This window comes from Spodoptera frugiperda, chromosome 12 (genome assembly GCF_023101765.2).
Source record: "Spodoptera frugiperda isolate SF20-4 chromosome 12, AGI-APGP_CSIRO_Sfru_2.0, whole genome shotgun sequence".
Taxonomy (NCBI): Eukaryota; Metazoa; Arthropoda; class Insecta; order Lepidoptera; family Noctuidae; genus Spodoptera; species Spodoptera frugiperda.
Window position 1 is genome coordinate 7,969,687 of NC_064223.1, and position 11,037 is coordinate 7,980,723.

Below are 11,037 nucleotides of genomic sequence, written 5' to 3' on the forward strand. Positions count from 1 at the left end.
CTACGATCAATAGGAGAAGAGCAGTGAAGGGAAATGTTGGGAAAACAGGAGAACTTACTCCGTTTTTTAAACTTCCGTCGCGTGTGCAGCCTTAACGGTTCGATTTCGATGAAACTTGGTATAATTATACCTTATTATCCTGGGCATAAAATACTTTTTATCCCGGAAAAATATTTACGTAGAAAAAAATATTTTGTTAGTTTTTTACTAGATACATTACGCGAGCTCAACAGTAGTAGCTCAAAAGAGGGATCTCCTTAATTATTATGGGCCTAGCCATATTTGGGTCCATTAGATATTTATAAGATGTCATTGTCAGTGTTACTCAAAATGGAGAAATAAAACATCCACGCGAAGACCGACATCCGCGCGTACGGAGTCGCGGGCGGAAGCTAGTCCATCATAAAACAGAAGTTATACCATGAGATATTTAGTACATACGTATGAGTAACTTACCTACTGTAAGTATGCACTTAAATTCAGGTTAAGCCTGTTCGAGTCTCCATCATCGCATGTTCACATTTATAGTTAGTACACTTTGTAATAAAACTGCTAACTGCTACATGTTTAACTACTTGTTTTCTTATAGTGCATTGAAAGTCGAAGTAATTACTAAGTTTTTATAGCTACTAAGTTTAATATTCAGGTTTCTTAAAAGCATATTTTTATTAACACCTTAATCGCCTCATGAAACCTTCTCCACCTCATGTTACCTAAGTGACAGTTAAGGTATTTTTAGCAACAATGTAGTTTTCAGCATCAATAACTGTATGTAAGGCAAAAGCATTTAACTGTGTCTATTTTTACCCAACTGTAAAAGTGGTAGTACAACTGCCTAACGTATCCACATCGTGTGTCCTTCCTAAACCAAATGCTTTTTCCTTCCGCTTTCCTCATCATGTGCAGCTAAAAAACAGAATATCACACTACCTTATTAACATAAAACAAAAAACTAGGTAATAGTAGCACGTGTATTCGTTTTTTGTCAAACAAAAGAGTTTATTATGTAACAAAAAACACCAGATGATTCCAAACAAAATGTTTGCATCTGTCAACTCGTAAAACGTTATTGACTTACAAATTCCCGATTTGTATATAGAGATATTAAATACCTTAACCATGGGCGGTTTAACCAGGACCAATGTGTAGTGGACTTTTTTCAACAAATATAATTTGTTTGATTTGTATAGAGTGAATGGCTGGCAGTAGGCCTGTATTACGTCTGTCGGGCCGCGGCTCAGCACTCATTGTTTGGAGCTCGCGGGAGTCCGCGGAACCCCGCCATTTTCCCCGCAGGGTTCTGCTAAAGACCCAATGCTATGTTAATTTTAAAGTCACCAAATGCCCTGTTGAATTTGTCAGCGGAGAATCGAAGAATGGTCTCTTGCCCTTTGAACGTCATTATTCGCGGCTCGACAATGTAGGTCGAGCCACCGTGAAATGTTCGTTTTGTGATTACATACATGATTTGTATCCGAGCCGTTTTACAACGACAAAAAATTTGTTCACGTTAGCATACATGTGAGTAGGTACTTCTAGTTACCGTTACCTCACGATTACAAACTGGAGTTTTCTTGAACCCATTCAATAAATATCAAATCACATAGTTCTATGACACTTCTGTTTATCTTACTACTAATATCGAGTTATAGCGGAAACTGGGCGATTCTGTGGATAATTTGAGAAGACTTTGTGTCCTGTTATGTTCAATTAAAAACGAAATGATGGGAGTTATGGCCGTTATGGTCGATGGTGTGACCAATCGCTGCGGACGTGTCCCCACGGCCTGCTGTGCGCAGTCGCCACTCTCTTGTCACTCCCACAGAATTACAGTTATCGGTTTTAGGGAAATGACCTACAAATTACTCCCATATTCGATTATAATTGGTCGACCATTGCTGGTTGCATAACATTTCAAAGTTGTTTAAATACTAGTAAGTTAACAGATCTACAGACTAAATTGATCTGTTAACAGAGGATCCCCTTGCATATAACTATGTCGTAGTACTTACAGGTCCGTCTATGATGTCACCTTATTTCCATTTTAAAAGGTTTTGCTTGTATCAACCAAGAATTTTGTATATTAATTTGTTATAAAGCGATTGTCTCTAACTATATCACTTGGTTGTAGTAAATTATTTGGTTTTTACTTTGGTATAAGAGCGTGCAGTGGATGGTCCGGCCACAGCGCCGTCGCCGGCCAGCGGGGCGTCGGCACCGGCCCCTTGCATAAATACTACAAATATAAGAATACATTTGAATACGTATGTGTTATTTACTAAAATTAATTTATTCATCCTTTCGGTTGAAATCTCCTGCGCCTCCAATATCTGATATTGGAGCGATAACAGGTAACTACGCAGGTACCTTATGATCCATTCACCTTGTCTCTACCTCATTTAAGTAGGTACACATACTATGCACTTTAGTGAACAATGAGCATAAGAAAAAGTGTGACATAAGAAAAATCTTCTTACCTAAACGTGTTTTCATTTAAAACATACATACCTATGTGAAAGTGAGGTGTTATAATATACCCATAAGGTGTTTTTTGTTCAGAATCAGAGGCAATTGTAATTTGTAATACCCAATTTTCCTAATAACCCACGACGATGACATGAGCGAAGATTTGGAGAAAATCTAGTGTTCACAGCAGCATCTGCATGATACGAACATTTTTTATGTACGTAAGTAATATCTGTATTAACTGTTTCTGAATCGGACTCTGTCATGAGACAAATCATTCTTGAAATTTTAATAGTCCCAAGAGACAAACATAGAAGAACATTTAAAACAAAAACTCATTGTTAGATTTCCCAAAGTCATTCTCAAGTTAGTCATACTATATTTCTATTTTACCTTCGTAAGAGTAACTAGAAAAAGTCCAAAGAAACATCAATCATTTAAAGTTACCAGGTTTCAATGAAAAGATCTCCATAATTGTTTTGGAGCAAGCGCATTCTCAGTCACACTTTGGTGGAGTCTGTAACGGTGAGAGGAGAAAGAAATCCTTTGAAAATCGAACTATTACTATTACTGGCGAATGGAAGTACCGTTAGGACATCTCTGCTTAACCCTTCAGAGAATAACAATTAAGAGTGTAGTCCTAGTTGTACGTGTTTAACTACAAAACTAGTATAGTCTATACAATGCTAACTAAAGGTTGATACCGTACCTAACTAGTGAGAAGTAGATAACTGTATAATATTGTCACATCTGTATAAAAAATACTGGTGATCACTGGCTTTCAATCTGGCCTTTTCTCGAGTAAGTACAAGACCTATCGTATAATAAAATACAAGAAAATATAAGTAGGTACACTCTAACGCAAGTATTTCCTCATAGAATGACTTACCCTCTTGCCTTCTACCTACATCCTGCTATTTTGTACTCCTGATGCTGCTTTTGAATTCATGGAAAGGTAAAACCTCATAAAAATTCCAAATTCTAGGCTTCCAGTTTTAATGTTACTTAGAAACTTGATGATCGACACACTAAACACCTGAGAATTATCATGTCCAACGTGATGTAGTAAGGTTTTTGCTGTAATTTTACAGCACATACCTATCCAGCTACTTTTCCTCCCAACATACATAGTAACGTTCTTATTACACAGTAAAATAATTTATCGTCCAAGTTATGTTCAATTTCCGCACTTGGCCCGTAGCTGTTCAGACAAATTGGTCAATTAATCACTGTTTATTGTCGCTTCCACCGTCTCATCGAAGAGAACACGCTAGCTGCTTGTAATGCCTTTGTAATGGTTTGTATACATCGTTCAGTTTAAAGAACAGATCGTGTTAATGATCCTCTTGTCTTGCTTCCGCCAGTACAGTGCGCAGTACGTACAATTTGCAGAGGACGGCCACGCTTCCTTTTCCTCTGAGGATTCCACAACAAGGCTTGTTTAGGAATGTGGTCGACCACTTCAGAGAGTGTGGCCAAACCATCCTCACTCTACTTAGTATACACTATCGCTATACTCTATGCAGTATCTTACCTTAAAAGACAAACCAGGTACCTATTAGGTAAGCATCTCTTCTCATACGTCTACATTCACATTGTGTGTTAATGTTGATATACTCGTATACCTAAAATTGGACATAAATATCATAGATACCTACCGGGTACGCCTGTCTATAAATTTTGTAATACTCATTCAATTACCTTATAGGTACGCGCTGTCTATTTAGGTACTTAGTTACATGTTTTATTATATACTTGGCGAAGGTATAAAGGCCCGTAATTGCAATCATAAATATCTCTCCCGAGCCATTTATAAGCGATGCGGGTCCATCTATTAGAGAGGCTGTCGGTACCCTATTTTCTCTCAGGATTTTATTTATTTACCCTTGCCTTTCGTGGGCGTGAGCAATTGTTTCATAGTGAATCTGTGGGGAAATTAACATCTGTTGAACGGTGGATGTACGAACCTAAATAGACTGAGTTTGCCTTGGTTATTATACTCGTATTAGTGAAATTTGTTACGCTTCGTTCAAACTAGAAATAATTCATTTCAGACAAATAAACTTCATTGAATTTCGACTGTTTACGGCTTTTTTGGTAAGCAAGCAAAAACTGCATAGTAACAGTAGGGTAGTAGCCAGCCAGACCTCTGTTTCCTACACTTTCATCGAATATTAAGTATGATCTTAGTAATGTTACGTACCTATTTTGCACAGGTATATTCTTACAACTATGTAAATGTAGTAAAATGATATGAATTGTTGAGTTGATGAGATAAATCTATATCTGTAATCTAATCTGTATTTTGTAAGAGACTGTCAAGCATGCGAGGTTTTCCTGAGTTAAGTACTTGCCTACTTACCTATGTACATAACCGTACCTGTGGTACCTACTGATTACCAAGCCTCCATAGTAACATATCGAACAAATGAGATGATATCTGTACAAGTGCAACTGCACTTACAAGAAGATAAAAAGATGTGGTACGTGATATATTTGATTTTATCCAATCCAGTACTTATTTTCTGTGTTCTTTTTCATTTACAGGATAGGGATTAGTACGTAGCGGACAGATTACCTGACGGTAAGCGAACAGCGCCGTCCATGGATATCCAGATCATCAGAGAACATTAGTGCACTCCTTTTCACCAATTTGTGTCTATATTGAATAGAGGACTTGTGAGAAGGTTATATCATTTTTTATTTATCATCACGGTCTTACTTACCTGGTCTAGCCAGTGATTGGAAATGAGACGATAATCCATTAAAGCCATCATAGAATGAGCTTTGTGTAAGGTTCACTAGTGACTTTCATATAAAATTAGACAAGTACCACTACATCTATGGTTTAAATATTTAATTGTAATACCTAAATGTTCTCCACTTCATTCGTTTTGTTTATTTAAGGATTGCGGAGTTTCCAGTCAGTCCTCACGCGAACCTCTCATTTCAATTGTAAAACTGCCTAGCTTAAGTATAAAGTGATGCATTACAGTTGCAGTTTTTGTTTTTCCTTACAAGTTAAAAACTTGAAGCTATTATAGTGGTATATAAATAGATTTTATGTATGGTACGACATAAATATTTTGCTAAAGAGGGCGGTCGCTAGGGCGTGGCGGCTCGGAGCCCCTCCTAAGAAGCACTCCCACAACGAAACAGGTTCGCAATTACACATCAGTGTCGGCCTAATAGGTTATACTTACATACATACATAGCTACATGTATTATATCTGAAAAGAAACAACCACATCATATGTATTATGATTATATTATGTGCTATCTACACCTATTTTATTGATAACTCCAAATGTCCTCTGTCTGTCGAACAGTCTCGGGTTTCAATTCCAAATAAAGTATTTTTATTGATTTACGGAATTTTCAATAGAATTGTCTTTCTACCATCTGGAAACCACAACTAATGTAATGAAAATTATTTAATGTAAGGCGAAAGAAATACCTAGGTGATAGCCGACAGAAATGTCGCCCTGGGCGAGGCGAGAGGGAGTGTCAGATCATTACTGACTAAAAACCACCCGTTTCTACGCTACGTTCCTGCTCGTGGAGCCGGAGTCCCGGTAAACCCGCTAGGTAGTCCTCAGCTCCGGGTAGGGTTATGAAAAGCTGGAGTAACATTTAAGTCGTTTAGTAGACGCCTCCATACATTTGAGTATTCGTTTTCCTCTAGCCTCTTTGATGCAGTTTTCTATATTCACTATACTATACCTACATACCTATAAGTATCTACTTAGTTACCCAGTTGATTACAGAAAAACAGACAATCTCCCTGGTGATAAACCGTTATCAATCTTACGGAGTTATAATAAAATTTATTATCGTTACGTCTAAATGCCGAATATTAGATATAAGTTACTTAGGTATTGTTTATCTTAGTTGCCAATGTCTCTTGTCTAGGTACACATGTGCTTACAAAGACCAAACTACACATTAGAGTAAACCTGGCTACTTGTTGTTTGTTATTTAAAGGTAATAAATACAGAGGCAGACTTGAGACAGGATACTACGTACATGCCACATAATTGTGTTGCTTACAGCTTTATGAATGGTATCTCTTGGTAATCCACATCCACAGCCTATAAGTGGCCACTGCTGACCAAAGTAGTATTCTGTGACCAAAGGCCTCTTCTCGCACGGAGAAGGTTTGAGCATGAATCACCACGTTTGCTCAATTATATGTCCAGGTTTCCTCACGATGTTTTCCTTCACCGTTTGCCAGTGGTATCTAAATATGCTTAGAAAGTACATACAACTCGGAAAAAGTCACATTGCCGTTAGTAGGTTTCTAAGCCGCGTCCTAATGTATGAGAAGTAGGCGTTTTGAGCCTCCGGGCCATCGCGTAAAATATCGCGAAAACTGTTGGTAGACTTTTCTTTCTTTTAATGATGTAACACAAAACATAGAAATTGTAGAGCAACTATAATCAACGATATAATTATCCGATACCTACAGTACATCATTCATTGATACCCAGTCACTACTTAAGGATTACGTGCCTGATGAGACAAACTGTGATAACACATTAAATTGTGTGTACAAATATGATGCAATATTAGATATTTATTCGCCAACTATCCACGTAACACAATTACCTAATTAAATTTTAATTGAAACATCTTATTCATAAGGAAACCTAGACGTGTGAGACTGAACACATTTTTTTTAGCGGTGAAAATCATCTTATTCTTTTTCATGTCTTGGGTGAGGCGAAAGAGTCTCAGACTCTTACTGACTTAAAACCACCCCGTTCCTACTACTGCTTCGACCTGGAGCCCCAGTAACCCGTTAATCGGACACTGGGGTGGTTTTAGTTAGTATTAAAAAGTAAACAGTTTACCCAATTCTGGGTTAAGCTCGCCTTTGTACATAAGCTTTCAAAATTGTATGTATCTGTTTGTATTTGTGTGTGTGCAATAAAGTAAAGTATAAAGTATAAACAGTATGACTGACACTCTTCTTTGACTCGAGCTCGAATCGGCGTTAAACCCAAAACTTCAATCACAGAAATTGCGAATCAGTAACAGTAGACCTTAGTATCAAAATTTAGAAGACTAATTTAGTAGGTACTTCAATTAAATACTAAATACTTAACCTAATGTAGACCACCTATACATATCCGAAGAAAAATTTCCAAAGAATTGAGTCTTTACATTCAAGACAGCTGTCCCATTATCCATTTATGTACAAAGACCACAATTTCAGCCCTATTTAATCCTTTTTTATCGTCGACATCATTCAGCATAGAATTTGCACATCTAGCCATCATAAATGCTCATTCGTTGAGAGCGCGTGCGCCGACGGGAGATCTCTATATGTGGTCGCGACCACCGCGGCGCGAGTCACCGCGCGCCGTCAATGATCCTTCACAACTATGCGCGTACGCAGCTGTCATAGCTGTATGACTCAATGATTGTTATTGGCTGTAATAATAATAAATCTTACAACTTCGTTACACTTTGTACTGGACCTTTTTTGTTGATTGTTTGTGGGCCTGTGGTACAATTATATTTATTGCCTGGATAGGACACCAACAAACAATACAAAGAGATTTTGCATAGTTTTTTTATCTTTCTAAATGCACAAATGACAAAAGCCTATCAGGCCACATGAAAATAGGTAATAAGCATAATTATTTATACTAGTGGTCGCCTAGTGGCCGAAATTCGACCATATATGATTTAATTTACAATACCACTTAACGTACGTTGAAGGATAATTTTTATTTAACTCAAACTCTTTTATAAAACTCTTTTCATATGAGACGTGAGAATATCATCGTAATGTCTATCGATTTTGACGTTTTGTCAAATACGATCAGATACTATGCATGTGTGTGTAATGTTTTATTTATTGATTTAATGTACTTTATAAGCATTATTTTTGAAAAATATTAGCGCTATGCACTTCTCCTACACATAAACTATAAGTGTACCAAATTTTATGCTCCTACGTCCGCGCAATTTTCGTAAAAAGAATTACAAAGTTTTTGCTTCACGTATTAATATATAGATATGAAATTTTGAAGTTCCTTTATACAATTTTAAGATAAATTAACTAGCAATAGATTAGTGTCGAGCGACAACATAGAGCGACAACAGTCGATTTTTCATCCAGGTACATATCTAAAAATATAAAATGAATAGTACCTGTACCTAATTACCAAAGTAAGCACAACTAATCACAATAAACCAAATTGTAATTCACTATTCCTCTTTGAAGACATACAACCATTAAAGTTGGGCTTATCTTTTAGATCAGAAGTAAATTCCTTAAAAGATAATAAAACAATTAACCTAGTTAGTTTCAATTCAATACTGGATTTAAGTTGCTTCCTAATTGCACTATCATTCAGTCTATATAAGTCCTAGATAGAGCTAGTGTTAACCTTCTATAAACTAGTCACCGTTGAATTATACACATTTTTGAAAACATGTAAATAAATTAAGAAAATACCTAGATAGTATATTCCTCACCGATGACTTAGTAACAAATATGGTACTTATTCAACTGGGTGAAAACATGTATCTAAGGAAATAAATTTAATAAATTACTTTTATCCTCACTATAGTAGTCATTGTTATATTGCTTTAATACCAAGCACCAATTGATTGTATTGCTTAAAACACTCAATATTAGGGCTTCTTTACAATTAAGAAAACATGTGGAGATTATTCATTTTAAATGCTGTATCTAAATTTCAACAAAAGCTCAAACTTTTACACCTTATGTTGTCTCTCTGCATCACACTAAGGTTGACTGTTAGAGAATGCCAAATTGGCATTAAGTCCATAATTGTTTCAATGTACTGAAGACTGTTGGCTAAGTGCGCTGTTTGCTTGATGTCAATTAAGACTAGACAGGCATGACGTTAAATTAAATTGTACCATAAGACCAATCCATTAAAAATAATCAAAATGTTTCATTTTATAGTGCCACTTATAAAATTTAAGCTAGGTGTTTCCAGGACAAGTAAAAATTACCTCTGTCCCTATAATAATATAAAACTTAAATTCCTCCGGTCATTATCACAAAGCCCGACCCGATTAAAGTATTAATAGTATTGTATTATATACAGCGTAGAGAAATAAGAATTGGAAGACTTAAATTTAAAATTGTTAAATACTTGTTCTAGGTAAACTTCATCATCATCGTAATAAGCCTTGAAGTGTCCGCTGCAAAGCCAACCATATTTTCACATGGAGAAGGTTTTGAGAATTATTCACCATGCTTACTCAAGGTGGGTTAGCGATTTCAAACTTATAATTAGGAATTATAAGACCAGGTTTGCATACAATGTTTAGGTAATCGCTTGCTTGATTTTAAGTAGGTAGTAAAAAAATTATGTGCATCATGTACCTAAGTAACCCTATTTGTGTAAGTAGTAAACTATATTTCTTATTATATATTTTTATTTCTATTATGTAGAGTTACCTATACCACTCAAAGTTTATTTTTTGACTAACATGAGATCTGGTTTTTCTTAGATGTGCACATCTAGCCAATCATCCCCCGATAGGATGATACTTGGTCATCTCCACATAGATAAGTACGTTAAATTATGATTTTATCAATTCATTTACGTAGTTACTTGAGTACTACCTACTTAATATTTGACACAGAGATTTCATTAATTTACTCTGACCTGAGAAGTAGAGCTACACTTTAGCCAAGTTGTAAAAATAAATATTAAACCTATTTACGCTCATTAAATTAATGTAATTTACCTCATTATTTTTATAATTTTTAATTATTCATTTATCCTTCCTGAATCTTGACATTAAACTTTTTTCCAACATAATCAAACAAATTAACAACACAAACTTCAAATTTCGAGGTTCATTGAACTTAACCTCATGAAGTTATCAGTTCAATGTTCAGTTTCATTCATTCCAAATTGGGTTGCCCATTATTTTATTATCCGTGTATATAAAAAAAATATGAATAATTGTGAAATAAAAGTAAAATTTAATTTTGGTCACTAAAAGACGCATAATTTTTTTAATAAACTACTTTTTATTCAAAGTAATGGTCATTTATAGAAGGAGAGTTAACATTTGCCAAAATATTTTGTTATCGTTTCTATAGGGGTGGCAACCCACAAATCTTGGCCTTTGACATTGGCTTAGGCCTTCTCCCGCCTCTTCAATGGTTCCGTGAGTCATTTCATTGTCTATTATATTAAATTAATTACCATTATGTTGTAGTTGCATAAAAAATACTCTGCTGATTATTTAAAAAAGAAATAACTTTTTATGTAATTATGTAGACACTTGATAGCGTTACGTAGGTACTTACTTACATTCTATGAAATTCAAACTTTTAGAAAACAAAAAAAAATACTATACTATACTTTTATATTTTTACCTAAAAGTTAATTTAATTTAAATAAAGTTAATTTCATTGCAAATTTAGGTAGGTACTCTATTATTGCTAGATAGTAGACAAGACCGGTAAACAGATGACCGAGGTATGACGTCACAAATGATATTCACCCTACAGAGGGAGGATTATGACGTCAGAGGGCTTAAATATGCGCATCTTAGGAAACTGGGAGT